Source organism: Dromiciops gliroides, chromosome 1 (assembly GCF_019393635.1).
Source record: "Dromiciops gliroides isolate mDroGli1 chromosome 1, mDroGli1.pri, whole genome shotgun sequence".
Taxonomy (NCBI): domain Eukaryota; kingdom Metazoa; phylum Chordata; class Mammalia; order Microbiotheria; family Microbiotheriidae; genus Dromiciops; species Dromiciops gliroides.
The window spans coordinates 738840647-738851203 of NC_057861.1; the positions used below are offsets into that span (position 1 = coordinate 738840647).

A 10557-nucleotide genomic window follows, 5' to 3' on the forward strand; every position below is an offset into this window, starting at 1 on the left:
TTTCTGAGTCATGTGCTATCTCTCTTTACTAATATCTAATATACTTTAAAAAATGCTTAATGCCCCCAGAACTGGCACTAAAGCTTCTAATTTATAATTAACAACTATATGAGAAATTCCAGCTAAGTTTCCCCAAACTTGGGACAGAAATAAGGCTACCCTATATACTTTTTTTTTTTAAGTGAGGCAATTGGGGTTAAGTGACTTGCCCAGAGTCACACAACTAGTAAGTGTTAAGTGTCTGAGGCTGGATTTGAACTCAGGTCCTCCTGACTCCAGGGCCGGTGCTCTATGCACTGTGCCACCTAACTGCCCCCACCCTATATACTTTTTTTTTGTTTTTTTGTTTTTTTGGTGGAGCAATGGGGGTTAAGTGACTTGCCCAGGGTCACACAGCTAGTAAGTGTCAAGTGTCTGAGGCTGGATTTGAACTCAGGTCCTCCTGAATCCAGGGCCAGCACTTTAACCACTGCGCCATCTAGCTGCCCCCCCATATACTTTTAAATGCCACAGTTTCTTGGTCCTTGGGATGAAGTAGAAAAGCAGATGGTGATGCCTCTTTTTTAAAATACCATTAACACTGATAAAACAATATTAATTTATGATATTGAATCACTGGATAGTGCAAGGATTTTGGTGGCAAGGATTTCTTTTCTGGGCAGAGAGGCAGAGATGCATCTCCACAGGGATGGCTTCCCAGGATGATGGCCAAGCACACAGGGCTGGAAGCATCTCTATTCCCAAGGCTCTTGGATTAAGAGTCCTAGGTTGTTTTCATCAGGGTCTGATGTGACATGGTGGTCAAGATGGTGGTGGTGGCTTGACTTGACTGGCCCGTGCTGCCTCTGGTCTCTCCCTTAGCGAGTCCAGCTGCCTCAGCTAGGCTGCGGTACCTGCCTTGTGAATAGCAGCTGGTTGAGAATAGGTTGGGATGGCTGAGCACTTCTCCATAGGCACTTCTCTGGATAATGTCTCTGAGGCTAGGCTGAAAGTAGAAACAGTGGCCTGGGAGTGGGGAATGGTGTTTCCACTCCCACAGCCCTTGTGCCTATCTGCTTGTTGGTGGCAGCTGGTCAGAAGTTGTTGCTAGTGATGAAGGTGAGCATCCTCCCTACAAAGACTTCTCCCCCTCAATAATGGGGGCTGGGCTAGAAGCAAGCAGTACAGAAAAGAGATTGCTCCAAATTACTAGTAATAATCACAATGACCGGTAAATATGGGAAAGTCTGTGTTGGTGGGGGCAGCTAGATGGCGCAGTGCATAAAGCAGGACCTGAGTTCAAATTTGGCCTTAGACACTTACTACCTATGTGACCATGGGCAAGTCACTTAATCCTCATTGTCCCCCCCCCACACACACACACACAAAGGAAATGAAGGAAGGAAGAAACAAAGAGAAAGAAACAAAGAAAGAGAAAGAAAGAGAGAAAGAAAGAGTTGGAGGGACTGTGGAAAAATACACACACAAATTCATAGCCTTTTGGTAAAATTATGACTCTGACCAACAAATTGGAAAATAATTTGGAATAATTTGAGAAAAGAAACAGAAATATACATAGCACAGACCCAGGGCTCCCATTGCTGGGCATGTTTTTGTTGTTGTTTTTTTTTTTTGCTTTTTTGGTTTTGGTGAGGCAATTGGGGTTAAGTGACTTGCCCAGGGTCACACAGCTAGTAAGTATCAAGTGTTGAGGTCGGATTTGAACTCAGGTTCTCCTAACTCCAGGACCGGTGCTCTATCCACTGTGCCACCTAGCTGCTCCCCCATTGCTGGGCATGTAACCCAGGGACATCAAAGGTAGAAAGAAAGGGCCCCACCTGTACCAAAATATTCATCACAACACTTTGTATTTGCCCTTTTAATCATGAAGAAAAGATAGATGTCAAACAAATTGCAACTAGTAAAACTATTTGAAGCAATGCTAAACCATTTTTTTTAAAGAGTTGAGTGGTTTATTGTTCAATTTTTTTTAATGCATTCAGAACTTACTGCTATATACCTCCTACATGTTGGATAATTTGAAGATTATCCACACAGTGAAGCATTCAGTGAATCCTTATGTACCGTTCCTTTGTATCCATTAGAGAACAACATTAGGAACAACAACAAAAATCACAAACATTTAAATCTTTCTTTTAAAAAAAAATCTTTCTTTCTTGAACTGTTTTCAACTACAAAACTATAATAAATTTGGGGCTTTATTGTACCAGAGTAGATTTGGAAGTGTTCACAGGCCTGAAATGAGGTGGGTTTTGATTCTTTTTTTTTTTTTTTTTGTGAAAACATTTTGATTGAATAGGTTAGAACACAAACTTCTTTTCTTTTTTTCTGCAAAGTTACTAATCTTTCCTTTTTTTATTTAGACCAAAAAACATGCCAATTGAAATAATGTCTCGAATAAATGAAAGTGTTTTCATGTTCCCAGGTGGAACCTTTTTTTCTCTAGCCTTTCTGTGCTGATTTCTCGTGAAAAAACCATTCTTTTGTAATTCATCAACCACATATTGTGTTAATATAAAGCTATATCATTGGGGAAGGGGGGGTCAGGTAAGGATTTCCTATGCTCTGTGAGTTACCCCTCTTCCTGCTGCCTACACTTCAGCCTGTTAATGCTCAGTGGAACAAAGCAGTTGTAACTGATGAGACATCAGCATGTAGAACCCACCCCCCCCAAAAGAAAATTAAGAGATAGATGTAATTGGGGACATGTTGGAAGTAGCAAAATAGAAAACACCAGCAGATGTGGAAGATCTATCTGGAGGAGAGGACAGGGAAAAGATTTTAAATCAAGTTTGTGAGAAGAAGTCACAGATGGAGGGCGAGTCCTCATTTCATTCCCAAGGAAAGTGGATTAGAAGATGCATTTCAGGTTTTTTTAATAACTGAAAAGAAGATGAAACACAAATAATTGTTTTTAGAAGGACTAGACCAAGATGCACAGGGACATTTACTAGTTAAGTTTTTTATATCTTTGACATTTAAAAGTTGATATTCTTGGCTTCTCAGGCCTTGTTTTTTCCCCCCCCCTGACCATTAGGGTCAACCCTTACTCCTTTTTTTTTTTTTTAAAGACCATCTTTATTCTAATTGAATTGTGTATGAGAGTTGTAATTCTTTTTCTTTTCTTTTTTTCTTTTTGTGTGTGTGTGTGTCAGGCAATTGGGGTTAAGTGACTTGCCCAGGGTCACACAGCTAGTAATTGTTAAGTGTCTGAGTCCGGATTTGAACTCAGGTCCTCCTGAATCCAGGGCCTGTGCTCCATCCACTGTGCCACCTAGCTGCCCCCAACCCTTACTCCTTAAACAGAAGGTGATGATTTAGATGTCTTGAGTGTGATAAACTCCTGCATTATGTGTCAAGGCATTTGTATTGTTTTCTTCATGGTTTAATTGTGTCTGGAGGCTAGCACCAGGCCCACCACAGTGAGTATATCCCATAAGTAATTCTGTTTCTGATTAACATTTATCTTTTCCTCAATCTCCTCCTCGTTCCCCTCCCTTCCCCTTCCCCCTTAACCTTCCTCTACTTCCTTTCTTTACCCCTTGCCTCTCTTCCCCTCTCCTCCTCCTCTTCTTCCTCTTCCCCCTTTTCCTTACCTGTATATAGGAAACCTACCTATATTTTGGGTTCTTCACTTCCTGTCTCCAAGAACACGAATGATGAACTTGAATGAATACAAGTGAATGGATGAGTGGAAAAGCATTTATTACGTGCTAAGAAATGAAGAGAGTCCCTGCCTTCTTTAGAAGGGCTGACCTTCTAAGGAGGAAGATGACACCAGGGAGGGATATTTGGGTTTGAACAGCGAGTTAAAGGGATAGTGAGTTGATGCCCTAAAAAAATCACTGGGTGCCTGCTGTCAGAGGGCTGTGACTGAGATGATTGGATTCTCTTTCTAGAGCTGAGAAGCAAAGGTTGGGGTGGAGGGGACAAGCTGGACCTAGATTTTAAGGGTGACTGGGGCAGCCACCACCGAAGGCTGGGGGAGTCAACCTCTATTTTTCATAACTGGCATGAGCCCCATGCTCTTGGCTGGAATGATGACAATTTTTTTTTTTATGACCCAAGGCTTTAAGACCATTTAAAAATAAGCATTTATCAAGTGCCTGTTATATGCCAGGCAGTAGGGAAACAGAAATAAAAAGGTTCTATCCTCAAGGTGTGTGTGTATGTGTGCTACTGCATAGAAAACAACACATTTACAGATAACTAAATACAAAAGATATATCAAGTTAATAATAATAATAATACCTAGCATTTATATAGCATTTTAAGGTTGGCGAAGCACTTTACAAATTTCTTATTTTATCCTCACAACAATCAATCCTAGGAGATTGGTGCTTTATTATTCTTTTTTCTTTTTTTTTTTTTGTCTTTCTATTGTTACAGGTAGGGAAACTGAGGCAAACAGGGTTAAGTGACTTGTCCAGGGTGACAAAGCTAATAAGTATCTGAGGCCAAATTTGAACTCAGTTGGTTTTGACTCCAGGCCCAGCACTCTAGCCACTGCTCTAGCCCTTTAATAATAACCTTTTCTTTTTTTTTTTAAAGCAAATTGTCATTTGCCTTTCTGCCGAAGACTTAAAATAAATCAGGAGAGGGACATGGGAGGAGAGACTCTAAAACAAATCATCTACTCTTTCTCGTCTTACATTGATAAAATAAGAAATTTAGACTGTATCAGAATCACTCAGAATTGGAAAGGACTTCAGATGTTTAGCCTATACTTGGCACAGAGCTTAATAAATTCTTTTTTATTCATTCATTCTGTAATCATTTTGTTCGTTTTTATCTCATTCATTCATTTTACAATCATTTTGTTCATTTTTAAAAATTTCATTCATTCAATAATGATTCTCACTATAGTAGATTTGGCACAGGGACTTCTAGGGTTTGCTTGAAGACCCTCAGTGAAGGGGAACCGACTCCCCCCTTGGCCCATTGTACTCATGTGTGGCTATAATTGTTAGAACACTTTTTCCTCTATGGAGCCTAAATTGATCCCGTGGCAACTCTGCCTCGTTGCTTATAGCTCTGCCTTTTGGGTCCAAAGAGAAGTCCAGTCTTTGTGTAATTGAAGATGGCCTCTGCAATGATCTCTGGATATTCTAACCTTCCTTCAATGCTCAGCTAAAATTTCACCTTTTCTGGGGAACCCTTTCCTAAAGTCCCATCTGGAATTTCATTTCAAAGTATGTCACAGTCCTTGGCTCTCTCAGCAATTTTTATTCCTTTTATCAACATTATGAGAACTAGCTTTGGTGACTTGTTTTTTTTTTTGGTGAGGCAATTGGGGTTAAGTGACTTGCCTAGGGTCATACAGCTAGTTAAGTGTCAAGTGTCTGAGGCCAGATTTGAACTCACGTGGTCCTCCTGAATCCAGGGCCGGTGCTTTATCCACTGAGCCATCTAGTTGCCCCTTTGGTGACATGTTGTGCTGATCTGGGATGGGTATTCAGGAAGACACAGGTCTTGCCTCTGATAACCTACTAGCTGAATGACCTTGGATAAGTCACTGTAGATCTCAGTGACTCAGGCAGCTCTCTCAGTTTAAGATTCCCAGTAAATCTTAGCCCGGTGATGTTTTACCAGCAGGAAGGGTGCCTGTGTCTTGATTTTCACAGGAATCTGTGTTTGTCGGGGGACTCTGAAGGATGTTTACTGCAGACAGATCCTTGTGTTCTTGTAGCCTCCTGCTGGGAACGACGGAGGCAGGAGGTGCAGATGGTTAGGAGGTGTTGCTGAGGATGGGAGGTGGGGACAGTGCAGATGCAGAGGACCCAGAGATTTGGGAAGACAGTCTGTGAGGCTGGGGTGGGGGCTCAGCGAGAGGAGATTTCTTGGCCTAATTGTTGAGGCAGCACTGAATTCCCGGCTGCTGTTCTAGCTCCCTGTCTTTGGCTGTGGTTTAGAACCCATTCCACTCAGGGGGCTACACACTATCTTCTCCCCACCCTGGGAGAACCAGTGTGTTTGGAGTTAAAGAACCTGAGCTCCAGGCTCATCGCTTCTGCTCACCACCTGTGGGACCCTGACTGAGTCACTGGATCTGTAGGCCTCAGTTTCCTCCTCCTTTAAAATGAAGGGGTTAGATTCAGTGACCCCGGAACACTCCATCAGAATCAAAGTCATCTGAAATCCTACAGTTGGAGGTTCTTTCTCACCCTCTCTTCTAATACAAATTTACCTTAGCGTGGTGACCCATTAAACCTTATCAATTAAACACAATTCAGTTCAACAAACATTTATTAGTCGTAGTGTGGTGCAACGGGAACAACACTGACTGTGCAGTTCAAAACCCGCTCTGAGCATGACCTTAAAACTTCCTGGTCTCTGCTTCCATACCTGGTTCCCCTTCCAGGGCTAGGCCTCTGCTCCCTTGGAAAGTGTCTGATGGGTTCACAGCACTGGGGTAGTTGGGGAAACAATGACAGGATTTTCTGAGAACAGCTTTTATCAGGGGACATGAGGATGAGAGAAGAGGAGACAAGATGCAGGAGAGAGCCTAAAAGAGTATATTGGGCCCTTGGCTGGGGAGAAGGCTGGAATAGACTCTGGCAGGCAGATTTTGTTGCTGTTCTGGGTGGCCATGTCTGTCCCTGGTTAGGCCCCTATTGAGTCTGCATGGAAATGGGGAAAGTCCATGGGTTTCTTTTATATTTTTTGTTTATTGTCAATGGTGCAATCATTTAATTCTCAGCACATGCAGAACAAAAATAAAGATTGTCCACAAAACTGAATTTCCGTTAAACCGTCCTACATACGTATTTGATGCATATAAAGTATTACATATAATACTTTATATTTTATAATATGTATTATTTGCATATGCATATTTACTTTATACACATCTACTTTATCTATTATATATATTATTTATATATGTGTGTATATATATATATATATATATATATATATATTTACCAATCATTTTAATACGGTTTATGGAGATTTCCTGGCAAATATATCAGAGTGGTTTACCACTTCCTACTCTGGTATATTTACATATTCTCCATATATTTCTGTATTATATATACATATATTTCTATATGTATATTTAAATACAAGGAAACTGAGGTGAACAGGGTTAAGTGATTTGCCCAGGGTCACACAGCTGGTGGATGTCTGAGGCAGATTTGAACTCAGGTGTTCCTGACTCCAGACTTGGCACTCTATCCACTGTGCCACCTAGCTGCTCCAACAACTATATATATATATATATATATATATATATATATATATATATATATATATACACACACACACTATATATACAGACATATGTATATATATATATATACACACACATATATACATATACATATATCTAATGTCTATATTACATATTGATATTATATGTGTTTAAAAGTATGTATTAATTATAACACTGTAGTAACAAAGTTACAAAAAGGGTTTTTTTGGTCCCCTTCTGAATTTTTTTGCCTTGTCTTGTGAGCTTTAAAAATGTCCCTTTGGGGGGCAGCTAGGTGGCACAGTGGATGAAGCACTGGCCCTGGATTCAGAAGGACCTGAGTTCAAATCTGGCCTCAGACACTTGACACTTAGTAGCTATGTGACCCTGGGCAAGTCACTTAACCCTCATTGCCCTGCCAAAAATAGATGTCCCTCTGATGTTCTTTTCTTTCTTTTTATTGATGTGCCCACCACATGTCCTGTGGATTGCTCTTGCAGTCCCCCTCTAACCCTTAGCCTTTCCACTAGACTATTACAGGTCTTAGAGCTAGTCTAATTTTTTTTTTTTTGGATAGGGCTGGGGTGTGGGGGTTGGTGTTAGGTCTTTGATTCCAATGCTCTGGCTAATGTTCAGTGAAGAAACTCCAATTAATCCAGATTAGTTTACTGTTCTCCATTTGGAGTTTTAGAAATTTGCCCTGAGCTCTGAGAGATCAAGTGAGTTACCCTGGTGTACACAGTTAGTAAGTAGGTGGTAGAGGCCTAACTTGACCCCCTGGGCTTCCTGGCTCCATGTGTTACAGGCTTCTGCCTCCCACGATTAAGATTATTAATAGGAAAACCATGACTGGATCTAACCCACCTGAGGATGAGAACAAAGGTACCAGCAGCCAACTGTCATCAGTACAAGTTGGCAGGCTGTATAATGTTACTTTTACTTTTAAAAAATGGCCATAGCAGCCTCCACCTGTCTAGCCCTGTAAGGTTGCAGAGTTCTGTCTGTGCCCCATGCCTGGGATGCTCTTGCTCCTTATGTCTGCCTACTGGCTGCCTTCAATTCCCTGCTCAAATCCTACTTTCGTGATTTCTTTTAATGCTGCAGTGCCTTCCCCTCTGCTGATTTGCTCCAAATTATCCCATCTCTGGCTTGTTTGTACATAACTGTTTGCATGCTCTCTCCCCCATTAGATTTCGAACTCCTTGAGGGCAGGGAATTAGATTTTACCTGCCTTTACATCCCCATTGCTTAACACAATGCCTGACACATAGTTGCCACTTAATAAATGTTTACTGACTGACTGTTTTTCAGCTCATCAACCCTGACAGATAAAACATGTCAAAGTGCCAGAGATTAAAAGTGGGGAAAAATCTCTGAGACCATCTAGCCCAACTCCCTCATTTTACAAAAGAGGAAACTGAGCCCCAGAGGTGGTGGTTTTCTTATACAGCTAATAAATGTAAGAACTGGGATTCCAAATGAGGTCTCCAGATTCCAGGGTCAGGTGTCTATCATCTTGACCCTGAGGCTTCTTGAAAACCAGTGCTCACAAATGGGCACCTTATAAATGATGGATTTCAGGCTATTCACAGGGTTGTTATGAGGATAAAATGAGTTAATAGGTGTGAATGTGCTTTGTAAACTGCAAGACTCAATATAAATGTAAAATTGATGGAGTCAAGCACTGTGGGATGGGGATCAATTTTATCCTATGTGACAGGCATGAATCATGCCTGCTGGACCTTGCTTTTAAACTGAATTACACACTTCAGTGAGTTACAGACAAAAATAAAAAAAAATACAGTACAGTGTTTAAAAGTTAAAGAAAGGAGAAAGGGAGACATCCACTCCCTCCAAGCATTCTTCCCTTTCATTTGATTGTGATGCTGATAGGCTAAAACACTGGGCCAAAGCTAAGAAGATGGCAGTTCCTTGGCATAAATGTAAAGTCTCCTCTTTTGGCTCAAAAAATAATCTCTGCAATTCTGATAAGCAGGGAAAATGGGAGTTATTTGAAGAGCTTAATGTGAATGCTCAGGGAACAAATCCCCCACCAACTTTGAAGTTTAAAAAATAGGTAGATAAGATGGAAGCAAGGAGAAATAAGGGGAATAAACCAAAAAATGGGCCATGAGATTGTAGGAATAGTGTCTAAGTGGTTTTAATGCTTGGACTGAGCTGAGGCTGGTGAAAAATATGCATGCGGAAGAGAGGAGTGCAGGAATTCTTTGAAAGGGATGTATGCAGCCCCAGGAAAACAATTTAACAACAATAACAACTAACATTTAGTGCTAACATTTAGCCCTCTAAGTTTGCTAAGCAGTTTAATACATTTGACACTCCCATCCATCTCTGGAGCTAGGTGCTTTTATTATCCTTGAGGCTGAATGCGATTAAGCGACTTGCCCAGGGTCATAGAGTTAGTAAATTCCTGAGACTGGATTCAAACTCATTTTCCTTTACTACCAGTCACTTACTCCACCAAAGGGTCAGGGACTACAACAATGTAAATGAAAAGGACAACAATAAAAGAAAGAAAATGAGTACTGTATAATCATAATGAGCAATTTAACCCTGAGAAAGTGATAAGGACTCCCTCCATTCTCTGCAGTGGTGGGGAATTGTGGGTGTGGAACAATGCATATATCCTTGAACTTGGCTGTTGTAAAAAACAGCTTTACTGTTCTGTTTTTTCTTCCTTTTTTTTATTATGAAAGATAACTTTAAAAAAAAAGAAAGATAGCTTTCTGAGTGGCAGAAGGGGGGCAATTTATTAGGAAATGAAAGTGATGGTAAAACAACACATACTATTTTTTAAAAAGGAGCTGAGGTTTGTAAGCAAAACTAAAGACGAGATTCTTTTGGTTGTTATTCTGTTTTTAGCAATATTTGATGCTGGTGGCAATAGGGAGCCATAGACTTGTATTTTAGGAAGCTCCCTTTGGCAGAACTGAGTGAAGGATGGATTGAAGTGGGGAAAGACTTGAGTCAGGGAGACTGGTTAGAAAAGTATTGCAGTAGTCTCAGAAGGAAGTGATAAAGGCTGGTACAAGGGCGGCATCTGCATGAGTGGGGCGAAGATATAGGAGAGATGCTGCAAGAGTAAAAATGACAAGATTTGTAGCAGGTTGGATATGTGGGCTAAGAGAAAATAAGAATGAGCACTTGGATGGTAGTGCCCTTAATAATAATAGGAAGAGGGGCAGCTAGGTGGCACAGTGGATAGAGCACCAGCCCTGGATTCAGGAGGACCTGAGTTCAAATCCAGCCTCAGACACATAACACTTACTAGCTATGTGACCCTGGGCAAGTCACTTAACCCCAATTGCCTCACTAAAAAAAAAAAAATAATAATAATAATAATA

General features: G+C 40.8%; 1 protein-coding gene across 1 annotated transcript in view; it reads left to right on the forward strand.

The window, feature by feature from the left end:
- Window positions 1-10557, forward strand: part of FHIT (fragile histidine triad diadenosine triphosphatase) — a 1715999-nt gene that overhangs the window by 141358 nt on the left and 1564084 nt on the right. The gene's annotated exons all lie outside the window — the stretch shown is intronic.